At 40.5% G+C, this 12,953-nt stretch overlaps 1 protein-coding gene across 1 annotated transcript in view; it reads left to right on the top strand.

Moving 5' to 3' along the window:
- The window catches only part of BCL7A (BAF chromatin remodeling complex subunit BCL7A), an 822,965-nt gene that overhangs the window by 438,515 nt on the left and 371,497 nt on the right, over nt 1–12,953 (top strand). The window lies entirely within an intron of this gene.

The raw sequence follows: 12,953 nt of genomic DNA on the forward strand, positions 1-12,953 counted from the left end.
CTGGAATTAGTGACTGTTTATACTGGAGCCATACATTTGCTGCTTGGATTTTCATTTTTATAACATTTAAAGTATTTAACCAAGTATGTTAGTATTCATACAGTCAAATTTCAATATTCACTTTGAATGGCTTCATAGTGTCTGACTTTTTTGTTGATGTGAACACTTATGTGAATTTGAATGACAGATATGAACTAGTTAATGCCTTCACTGTTGGAAAAACATTTCTGTTTGGCTGATGGTGCTTGAATCTTTTATGTACATCAGGAGTGTTAAGGATGTGTTCTTTAACTAAAATGGGAGGGCATTCCAGAGGGTTGCACCAGCTTCATTAGAGGTATTGGCCCTGGTAGTTAATGCCAAAAGACAGGAAATGAGAGAGTCGTGGTTATCTTATGTCTCTAAAGTACCACATTGTTTTAATAGCTCATTGATATGTGCGGTTAATAGGATTTTTGCTTTGTGGATAATTTGAGGCCTGCTTGCTTTCTGCAGTCATGTGAGGAGAAGCAAACAGTGTGAGCTTGGAGGCCTTATTTTACATTATCATGTTGCTTCTTAGTATTTCCTTTTTTTTCTTTTAATTTAAAATTTTGACCTTCCCTATCCAGACCATCCTCTTCTGACACCTAGTTGTTTCCTCACTGACTGAATGTAGCCACACTGCCAGCTGAGGCAATAACTGGGCCAGAGGAAACCATCATCAGTAGGTGTTTCAAACTTTATGCCCATCATCAGTCCTATCCCCCATGTGTGACGTGACTGATGTTATTGCCAGCCTGGATGTGAATGACAGTATATCATCAATACCATCCCCTTTTTAATTTCTCCAAGTCGTTTGGGTTTCTAATACCATGATGGTAATGGACCCCATTCCTAATTCAAAGTATGATTATTAAAGTTCATTAAATTAGTATTGTTTCAATCTTTGATATTAGCCACAAGTGCTCTTCGCAGCACCCGCAATGTGCCCAGTAATAATGACTCCTGCAATTTGTATGGAGTTACATGTATTGATACTATATCTAAGTATAATTGTAAATTCTTTTTTATAAGACTCATTGCTTCTACTACTACCGGAAATGTCTGAGTATTTTTCTTCCACATTGCCCTTGTTCCTGCCTGCAAATCCTGGTATTTTGTAACTGTGTGTTTCTCTGTAAGTAAGATACTGTAGCAGACCTCCCAACCGTTCCGAATTACTCGGTTTTTACCAAGTTTTGGGGTCCAAATGAAGGGGTGCCACGATTCCCGAGTGGCACCCCTTCATTTCCGATTTTTCTTTTCTTTTTTTAAAGTTTCGCGCTGTCGGAGCTGACGTCATCACGTGCGCAATGACGTCAGCACCGTCAGGCTACCAGCCAGTCGGAATTGAGCTCAAGGAGCTTGTTGTAGCATCATTTCCGGCTTTCTGGCGGTTAACTTTTAACCGCGAAGCTGAAGGTAAATGGATGGCAGCAGTATGGCGTGGGCGAAGTGGCGACTCAAATCCCAGCTCTGTACTCGGTGCCCGGAGCTCCCTTCCTGTTTCAGAAAGCCTGGACTAGAATTGTGTCAAACCTACTGGCTGGACTACCACCAACCTGGATTTATTCCCCCTCTGCCTTTCCGAAGCTCCGTACCTGGTAAAATTGCCTGTTCCTCCAGAAAAAGTCACTTTGGCAGATTTTTAAAATGTCCTTAATAATCGGCCTGTGCAGAGCTACAAATTCTTTAAATCCATGGATCAGGATTTTGGGTGAGTCTTCTGTGCGCATCTTTTAAGGGTGTTGGAAACCGGGTGGTTTGTTTTAGTGTGGGATGGGTGAGAGGCTAAATGCACTCGTTTGAAATGCCTTGCGAATTAATGGCCACCTGTTTTTTGTTAAATTGCACTTGTTCGTAGAGCTGACACCAAGTGATAAATGTTTAGGAATAGCTAAGGGGAAATGCAGTTCCTGTGGGAATTTGTGAATAATAGAAATATTACACGCTGAAGAATTGCTGCTATGTGTGTTTTATGTCCGGTTTATGTTTGCATGTGTGTCAGTGTTTGTGTATACACCTTCCTGGTTCGTTTCTGCACTATTAGTGTGTTGTCATGCCACTGCCTATAGTACTTTTGATGTCTTATATTTAGTTGCAGCCTGGGTTTCGAACCCAAAGTGGGTTGTGTACATTCTGAGAGCCTACGTTTCACCTTTTCTTGAACGGTGGTGATGACCACCGTGTTTTCTCCGGAGGCACTTGAAGTTTATTGTCACAACTATGGGCGTAACGGATATTATCACATTTCAATAATAAATAGTAGCACAAATAAATTGTGTATAATAATTCACAAAGCAAAGTGATGCTATACATAATGGTTTTACTTAAAAATAAAAGTAAATCTGATCTTAGGGCAGCTCGTACTTTGACAGGATCCTGCTTTCTCTCAAGTGCATGGAGCGAACAGTTTTAATATCTGCGTTTTGCTGTAATTTTGCAGTGTGTTTTTGTGTAAGAAAAGCTTTTATTTTCAGTTGCTTTTTATTATTATTATTGTACTTGGTGCGCCCTTAGTCTTACACCGTCACCTGGGTCAGTGGGAGGAAACCTATTAGGTTTATGTGACGTTTCAAAATATGTCAGTTGGTCTTTGATTCACTTGTGTATTAGAATTTAATAGCTTGCTTGCATGTGGTGTGTCTTACCTTGTATTAATCTAGGCAGAGTGAGTGGTTACTTAGGCTAAGTTATATTTTGTCTTAGCAGATTCCCTCTGTGTCCTACACAGAGATAAGAAAAATACTTCTGCTAACAGGCAACAGTACTTCATTAATCCTGGCTGCTGCAGCGTGATCAATATTGAAGGTGCAGTTTGGTTGGACTTAGATTTGCTTGTGTATTAGGCAGTTACAGTAAGTGAGTGCAGATCTCCATGAGTCACTTTTGTATTAATCTGGCAGCTAACAGCTCATAGATTCCTCTGTGACCGACTGGTTATATTTGGTGGTATCTCATTATACTATGAGATTCCTGTCTTAGCAAAGATTGTGACTGAAGAGTGTGTGATGCAGCTCAGACATTATATTAATCTAGGCAGATAACGGCTCACAAATAGCCGCTGCAGCTCGGGGATTGACAGGAGGTGTGTGTGTAAGTAGACTTTTATGATGGAAATGTTCTGAATTGGGCAGTTGTTTTATTACTGGTTCATGCATTTTGTTTCATTGCCTACTGAAAAAATGTTCAAACAAATTTAAAATGTGCTCTAACAAGTGTGCTGTATTATACAAGGAATATAATTTACTAAAGCCATGTATGTTTCTTGTTTTGTGTGCAAGGGGCCAGTGATTTGAAAACAACCCAAAAGGTAATCTTTAACCACCACTGGCCACTGTGGCCAGATGTAATTTCTTTGGATGTGGTGCATGTTTCAATGCTATTTTAATGAATGTGAGTTTCAAGGGTAGAGAAGTTTTAATGTCACATCTATTTTCATTGTGAGACAGTTTAACAGGTGTCTATTGGTGTTTGTCCATTGTGCTGTAAAGTGTAAAAATTAAAACCCAAATCATTGTAGAAGTAAAGCAGTGTGCACACATTGGTGTTTATAGTAAATGGGGTATAATAGCCAGGTAAAGGGGCACTGGGAATGGCTGCAGGGTGACTCTGCCATATTTTGTTTGCCTGTTCTTCAATTTGCACGAAAGTTGGTATCCCACAATTCCACGGGAGTGGGCGGGGTTACATAATTATGTATGCAAATTTTATGTTAAACAGCGTACAGATTTGTACCTATTTTTCATGGGCCTTGTCCAGATTTTTGATGTTTCAAGGTTGAGAGGTATGTACTGTAGTCAATGAGTATACCAATTTCGGTGATCAATGCTACATTTGTCTTCTTTTCATGGACTACTATATCTGGTTTTCTTTCATCTATTTTTTGAACTGTTGGTAACAGGTGATCCCATGTGATATAAACTTCATTTTCTATAATGCTTTGCGGCTCATGTTTTTAGTGTTTTTTCAGCTACTTCAGTATTATAATGCTTGCACAATCCCCAGTGCAACAGTCTTGCCACATTATTATGCCTTTCAGTGTACAGTCCGTCTGCCATTAGTATATCACAACCAGCAGCAAGATGTGCGACTGTTCCCAATTCTGCTTTACAAAACCTACATTTGTCTGTTCTCCCACATGTTTAATGGACTTTGTAAACCACTGTGCACATAGTCCACTATCTTGGGCCGCCAATATTAACCTTTTGTCTTTTGGTTTGAATTTGCCTCTCCTTAACCATTCCTGCGTTTGATCCTGATCAACATGAGGTTGTTCCAAGAGTTTTCTATATTTATGCTTTTTCCTCATTTCTTGCCTTCTCATCTGATCCTTCACCTTATATTTTCTTTCGTTTTTTTGGCACATTCAGTTGCTGCCTGATTTTTATCAACTTCTGGTTTGATTTCCAATTTCACTTGATGCTGATATGCTTCTGCTAAACTAAGCAGAGAAGTCATTTTAAACTTATTCTCCTCATGTTTAAAAACTTTCACTGCATTTGGGTCTTGTGAGGTCAGCAGATATGTATGTAGTCCCACAATTGCAGTTCTGTACATGTTATCAATTTCAAAGAGACTCATACCTCCTTCAGAACGGAGAATATATAATCTTGGTATGCACTGATTTTTATAAATAACTCTAAAACTGTAAGTTAGGACAGGAAGAGCAAATTGGTTTATAGTTTGGACTTTGTTCTTGGGTGTCAACGCTGTTTTCAGTATTAATTTAAGTTTTCTAAAGTATTCCTGAGTTTTATTTTCATTTGTTCATGCTTTATTGTTGATATTTCATCAGTTCCCAACTATTTATACATTCCCTCTTGCTAAAGTTCTTTTATCTCACATTACTTTCCCAAACTGATGTTTTCTTGGTGCTGCAGCTTTCCTATATTTGCACATTTATCAAATGACATTCTTATATCATCTGAAAAAGTTTCAATCACTTACAGTTATAGTTTCAGTTCCTCACCTGATGAACTATACAGTTTTAAATCATCTACAAAAAGATGTCGACAAATCTTTACACTTTTTTTTTCTGGGAGCCAAATTGTAGCCATGACCTAATCTGTTAATTAGACAACTTAATGGGTTAAGGGCAAGACAGAATAGCAGTGGTGACAGAGAGTCACCCTGGAATATCCTTTTGCATTTTTATCCCTGTATATAATAATTTGCCCTTTATCATGGCTTAACTACAAAGTGGTTTGCCACTATTTCATGGTCGCTGCAATGTAATCAATTGGTGTAGGGTGTATAAGATCATAGGAAGTTACTAGGCTATTGGCCCTGAGGCCCTTACAAGCAGAGCCAAGAATTTAGCCCATGTTCCAACAAGTCAGCGCCCTATGCCACTGTCCAGCAGGGACACAGGTGGAATCCCAGGGGTGTCTTTTCTGTTCCCCATCCAGTTATCTAGGTTGCGCTTAAAAAGTTTTATTGAGGTACTCTGCTTTACATTCCACAAAAGGGGGAGTCTTGTCTTATACATTTTTAAACACTGTTTTATCCATGAGTGTGAGATACTGGGAAATGCTTTTTTTTACAGTGTATCCATGCCTTACTTAGATTCTTCTCCTTTTTACAGTTCTCCATTATGATTTTACTTAACAACAAACTTTGCTGTATGACTTTATTTTATTACCCATTTGTTCTATTGCCATGATTGAGTTTTCTTCTAAATTACTATAAACTTTGTCAGCATCAATTTGTGTGTATAGTTTATATTTCATCGGAAGGAAAGTTATTGGTATAGTTTTTAGGATAGCTTGCAGGTTCACTCTTAAATAGGAGTATTGTTTTCCTGTTGTTAACCAGGCTGGTGTCTGCTCAGGGTGCGCGTGTAAAGTGTTCCATCCTCCATATGTGACATGACTGATGTTATTGCCGTCTGGACATAAATGACAGTGCTTGAAGTCAATTGCTAGAGTATAGTTGTAGCTTTCAGTCTTTCTTTGTGAGCTGCACAGCTTGGAAGAAGAAAATGCCTTTCCTCCTGTTTGGATATGTGAGCCAGCAAAATTACTACATATTTGTACCCTTCAGCAACAGGTCTAATCTTCAAACTTTTGTTACCTGATCTCGATCAGATCTACAGTGCCAGCATCTCTTACTATTTAGTGATTGCACTAAAGCTATGACGGGAAGACTGTACAGTATTTGGAGTGCCGGTACATATGAGTAGTGGCTAGCCATTGATTTGAGACTTGTTTGTATACACTTGAAGCTCTCTGCTGTTTTCTTACCTTTATTTGGAGTTTCTTTGTATGTCTTAGAATGCTAGGAAAATGTCTAAAAGTACACCCGGCTGTGTTTGAAAGCTGGAAATGTTTGGCTTGTGAAGCTTTTTGTTTTTCAGTCTCTGGGGGAGGTCTGTATCCTTGATAAGTTTATAGATAACAGTGCTTATTGCAACAAATGTATTTTGTCCTGGAAAGTGTTAACAGTTAATTTCAATTGATTCTGCTTGAAAGATTTCTGGACAACAAATTTTTATGCGGGAGATTCCATACATGATTTTATATAAAAGAGGACATTTTACACACAGGTAGTTTCTGACAAACATTGTACTTGATTTTCCTTCAATTCAGATTATTCTACTTCCACTATTTATTATCCATGTCATCATTTTTTTAAACATTATTTTACATCTTTAGTATGCATTAAAGTTGTGGGTGCATGTGTGAACACAGTCTTTCATAGGGCATGCAAACACCCCCTTAAGAAAGCAGCTAGGTCTGCCCAAGGTTTTGTTGCCGACTGATGTTAAGCTACCCGCTCCATTTTGTACAAACTTCTTCACTGTCAGTTTTTCTCTACTTATATCAGAAATATGGGAAGGAATTTGTGGAATATGTCCTGGTCATTTCTGGTTGGCTAAGTAAGTGGACCCTGTCAGCCAGATCTCACATTTTCTCTTTGTACAACAAACCCTATGTTCTCTGTAGAGTCTGTTCTGTAGACGTTCTGGAAACTGATGCACTTTTTGACTGGTTAGATGTAGTAATATTAATTCAGAACCCCGCACTCCAAGATCCTTTTCATATGCCTAGATCATCAAGGTAAACTGCAGTTATATTTGCTAGACTGAGTCATTTATGTAGTAGTTTTAACATGTGGTGACCATAGCTGTCTTTAATGTTTTGCTTGTAGGCCCGTGTGCTTGGCACATGATGTACTGTTTATACCTTCACTAATCGTTGCATTGTGCACTTTGCCTGCTCTGCTGACCTAGCTGTGACCTACATTACTAAAGGGCCTGTTGGCAAAAGACCAAACGATGCAGCTTTCTTAGTTTGATTGGCTCATTTCCAGGTGTCTAACTTGATGAAAGAGAGCTCTTTGAATTAAATGAAGCAGTTTCTTAAGAACTTTTCAGTAAAATTAATTCCACAGGAGAGTATTTTTTTTTATCAAGTTGTACATTCAACTTCGCTTCCACCTTCGGGGTTGTAAAAAAAGTATCCCTTTTCTGCTTCATTTGCTTTTTTCCTGTGATTTATTGCTAGGTAAGCAGAACTGTATCTTTTTAACCTGGTTATCTGTTTGCAGGACAGGTTGGGGGCATACTCATCAGTTTTGGGGGGGAACAAGAAAAGTAATGGCCTTCCATCCTTATGTTGCTTCTTCTTATGACTGCATCTAGGAAGACCTTTGTTTTTTCATACATCTGTATTGTCATGCTTGCATTTTCAAATGTGTTGCCCAGATCCTCATAAAGCGTAAGCTGTTTTGTGTGTGTGTGTGTGTGTGTGTGTGTGTGTGTGTGTGTGTGTGTGTGTGTGTGTGTGTGTGTGTGTGTGTGTGTGTGTGTGTCTATATCGAGAGCAACAAGATTGACAACAACTGGTCAATTTATAAAAAAAAAAAAAAAAAAAAAAATCACCCCACAAATAAAACTGTCTTTTTCTCACCTGTGGGGAGTGGGAAGGGGATTGCTCACCCCACACCCCCTGTTAATTATGTATATCAACTCCAAGATTGCTCTACAGTGAGGATAGGTCAAACTTCCACAACCCCCAGTGTTCTCAGTCTCACACTGAAAAACAGCAGTCAGTGTTCTGTCAGCTGGGCCAATTTTTTCCTTGCGATGATCACACCATTTAATGGCACACATCTCTCTCTGTATACATGTGTTTGTGTAATTTTTACATGTGCATCTTTGTGCATGTATATAGTTTTTTTATACATGTGTGATGGACTGTACAATCTGGTGAACAAAATTTGGGACAGACAGGAAGAAGGTAAGAGGAAACTAGGGCAAGATGTGTGACAGGCATGAGTGCTGCATTGAATCAAGAGAGGCAGCGATGGTTAACAACACCCCAACCCCATGCAGAAAATAAAAGTGTGTGTGTGTGGGGGGGGGGGGGGGTGATGCTGATAGACTATACTAGTAGGACTGTTAGTGTGTTAAAACTGCATGCAGAATAGATAAAAAAAGAAGGAAAATAAAATTGTTTATGCAAGTAAAATACAGAAATAGTATTGAGGGAGTTTTTATGTACAAAACTATACACAGTGTACATGTTAGCATGCATTAATATGAATGTAGTTGTAACATGTAAATGCAGAGCAAGGTATGAGGGACTGTCTGATATCCCTAAAGCAATTACATTTGCTTTCTTTATTGAGATGAAATTTGAAAGGTAGAGTTAATGTAGTGCTGTCTTCTCACAGAAAAAGGTTTTCTGTAATGTGAAGCTGTCTTGCTACCTTTTGACATTGCAACTCCACACAGTTGGTTTATGGCAGTTATTGGATGAGTTAACTAAAATTTTAAAATGTGCTGGCATTTATTATTGCTTCTCATGAAGCCAAATGCTAAAAGTTGCAGAGTAGCACGCATTCTGACTTTATAATAGTTGCTATACTATGCTTCAGGGAGTGAATTTCCTGATGTTTTCTAAGCTTTCACTTTGTGCAAGCAAATTAAACTACACTGAGTCACACTTTGTTGACATTATGTAAATTGACAAAACCAAGCAAGAGAAGTGTTTTGCAGAGCAAGCACCCCTGCAACCCTTAACAAATATACTAACTACACAGTCACACACTGTAGAGAGGAGAGAAAACTTTGTGGAAAAAGCAGTCCGACACAAATGGAGATCTCCGTATGCCAAAGAAAGTAGTCAGACCCATTGACAAAACAAGCAATTTTCACCAAAAAAAAAAGAAGAAGAAAAAGAAAAACCTGCAAACATTAAAATGCAGCTCTCAACAGAGTGCAGGAAAGCCATTGTCTAAATCGTCGTTTTTTTTTTTTTATTTAGTAATTCTTTCATTAATTTTAACCATTTGGCTTGAGCAACTATGGTATGAAGAAGGTCCCAGATGTTCATCGTGTTCACTGTTGCAGTCATTACACTTAGGTTATCCTGCTGGCAGGCTGCCCGCAGTCGGCCTGAATTCCAAAGTCCTGGTACGGCGTCTGTTGCTGTCGCCTCTTCCCAGATGTCAGTGCGCCAGGGGTATAAAAGATGCAGCCGACGCCATTTTCTTAAGTCTTTCTTGCCGCACAGTGCCCGAAGCAAAAGCAGTTCACAAGCGCTGGTTGGCCGACTCCTGAGATTTTCGAAACCGAATTTCAGATCCGAAGCCTTCATTAAAGCTAAGTACCCCATTGGGGAAACTTTTTTCTTGCTCCAGACCAATGTCAGAAAAAGTTAACAATTGTATTTCTTGTGGGAAGCAAATACCTCATAAGGATTTTCATTCTTACTGTATTCCTTGCCTAGGCCCTGACCACAATGTTGCTAGCTGTCGGTTTTGTGCTAGATTTAACCAACACACTATTAAGCTTCGGTACAATTTTGCCTTTCATTACTTTGACCGAAGATTTAATTATATAATGCTGTCGGAACAGCCGACGACCGGAGTTTATAAAAAGCGCAAGGAAAAGGACAGGCATCCGAGGTCCAAAACCGACGATGAGGCATCCGAGGTCCAAAACTGACGACGAGGCCTCCGCTAGGCCAGTCGCCGGTTCTCAATGAGGTGCTTTCGTAGCCCCTGATGCCCGCTACCTCAGAGCCACAGGCCGCTTCCGACTCCCACGTGGAGCTGACTAGGCCTCTGGATACTCAAGGTATTGGACACTCGGAAACTATTCCCACAGATGGGTCCGGAGCCGCTGAGCAGGCATCGGCTTCTGAGGGTGTTTTCAGACCTACACAGTTATATTTTAAGCCAACCTCAGCTTCACAGGCAAAGACTAAAGCAGTTCTAAAGACAAAGAAACAAGTACAGCATTCTCCTGCACAGACATCCATGCCTAAAAAACAGATGCTTAAAATGGCTGAAGACCTAATTACTTTGATCAGGGGTTCCCATCCCCCTCCTGTTAAGAGGCCTAGGCAAGAGACAGAATATGAATCTTCAGATCAGGTTTCCATTTCCTCTGACTCCTCTTCTTAACCAGGGATACTCCCTTCCTCCCTATGAGGATTCTGATGCTGAAGAGTCTATTCCTTCAGCCTCTCCTCCTGAGGATTATTCTTTTGGGGAAACCCTTCACACCATAAGGGAGCACTTTCACTGGGAGAGCCAAGATTATTCAGAATCTAAGAAAAGGCTCGGAGACTTTCTTTTACTACCTCAGCACAGACCACTTGCTATTCCACCTGTTCTAGACATAGTAGATGTATTTTCAGAGTCCAGCCTGTCTCCTGACTCTTTACCCCCTGCACCGGTTAAGCCAGACAGATACTACAGGGTTCCAGATTCCCACAAATTTCTATATAAAAACCCTGCTGCTGACCCAGAAACTATATCTCAGGATCCCAAAGGGGTCAAGGCTTCCACTGCGAAAAACCCTGTCCCCTCTGATAGGGATTCTAGGGCACTGGACAGATGGGGGAAAAAAGTTTACACTTCTGTACCTTGGCTGTAAGGGCTTTAAATTGTCAGTTTCATATGCTTAAATATCAGCAATATTTAATGTCACTGCTAAAACAGAAAATGTTGACAAATTCTGAATGTGCAGATAACAAGGAAATGCAGGGTTTATTGCATGCAGCTGAGCAAGTGGGAAAGCATACTTTGCAGTGTGGTTTTGATTCACTGGAACCAGGCCTCTTGCGGGGCCGCTTTTAAGGGTACTGTCATTAGAAGGCATACTTGGTTAAAGGAACAAAATCTGCCTGATCATGTTAAAGCAAAATTATTGGATGCTCCTTTACAGCATGATACTTTGTTTGGTGTTAAGGCAGAAGAGGTGTTGAAGAAAATGGAGGATAAAGCGAAATCTATGCAGACAGTTAAGGATTTCTTACTGGTACAACCACCCAGATTTAGCAGGAACTGGCCTTCAAAGAATTGGTCCTTTCCAGTGTCAGTCAGGCCACAAAGAGGCAGATACAGACGCCATAGAGGCAGATCCCAGCCCCAAGGCTCATACAGGCCTAAACAATGGGGTGCTTCTACCACCAAAAGCGGAGAAGACAAATCACAGCCATATAGAAAACAGTCCCAATGACTTTCCTCTGCCAATACCAAGCACTTATATTTTGGCAGCCCCCTTAGGGGGAAAACTAGCACTTTTTTCACAAAATTGGCATATAATCACCCAGGACAAATGGGTCTTGAATATAGTGTCCCAGGGCTACAGGTTCCACTTTCACACCCTGCCAAAGGCAAAAGGTATGCCAGACCTACCACAAAATCAGTGGGCAGAGGCACAAAAACAAGTTACATCCCTCATGGACATGAGAACCATTCAGCGAGTACCACAGCAAGAGCAGGGACAAGGATTTTACTCAAGACTATTCCTGGTACCCAGAAAGGACAAAGCCTGGAGATCAATACTGGACCTGTCTATTCTAAACACTTTTCTGGACGTTCCAAAATTTAAAATGTTGACTCTGCAGCAGCTTCTGCCCATGCTGGGCAAGAAGGCTTGGCTTGTAACTTTGGACCTAAAAGAGGCATACCTGCATGTCCCAATCAGACAATCTTGCAGACGGTGCCTCAGATTCATAGCTGGATCAATGCAATACCAATTCTCTGCACTGCCCTTTGGCTTATCTACTGCGCCCAGGGTCTTCACAAAATGCCTGGCACCAGTAATTGCTTTCTGCAGACAAAGGGGAATTCAAACATATCCTTACTTGGACGACTGCCTTATTCAAGCAGAGAACAAAGACATTCTACTGAGGCATCTGGCGTTTGTAAAAAGATTACTAATTTGCCTAGGGTACACGGTAAACAAAAAGAAATCAAACCTAGTACCCTCTCAAGAGATAATATTCCTGGGTGAACTGCCCAGATGGCTTATCTCACGCCAGACAAACAAAGGCAACTGACTTCTTACTTCAAAATGTTGGTAACAAAGACCCAGTTATCTGCAAGAAAAATTCTGCAGGCTTTGGGCTTCATGGCATCCTGCATTCTACTAAGTCCATATGCAAGACTGCATATGAGGAAACTACAATGGTATCTAAAAAGTGTTTGGACTCAACATTGCCACAGCCTGGAAACATTAATTACCCTCTTTCCCTGCCTGCAACAGGAGTTTCAATGGTGGGCACAGGCCTGTCACCACAACAAGGGACAGCCATTCAGTCTACTCACGGCCAGGCAGACACTAATAACAGATGCATCAGATTATGCCTGGGGGGCCCACATGGCAGGAAAATGTATTCAGGGAGCATGGTCAGCAAGCCAAATGCATCTTCATATCAATCAAAAAGAGATGCTAGCTGTTCAGAATGCCCTGACAGCCTTCAAGGATCTACTTCATCCAGGACAACTGCTGGTAAAGACGGACAATATTACAGTCATGTGTCACATAAACAAGCAGGGAGGCACACATTCCTACCCCATCTGCAGACAAGCCATGACTTTGTGGAACACAGCATTGACTTATCAAGTACACCTGCAAGCACAATTCCTGCCAGGAAAGACAAATACTCTGGCAGACAAACTAAGCAGAA

The sequence above is a fragment of the Protopterus annectens genome, chromosome 4.part0 (assembly GCF_019279795.1).
Source record: "Protopterus annectens isolate FY-2018-M chromosome 4.part0, PAN1.0, whole genome shotgun sequence".
NCBI lineage: Eukaryota > Metazoa > Chordata > Ceratodontiformes > Protopteridae > Protopterus > Protopterus annectens.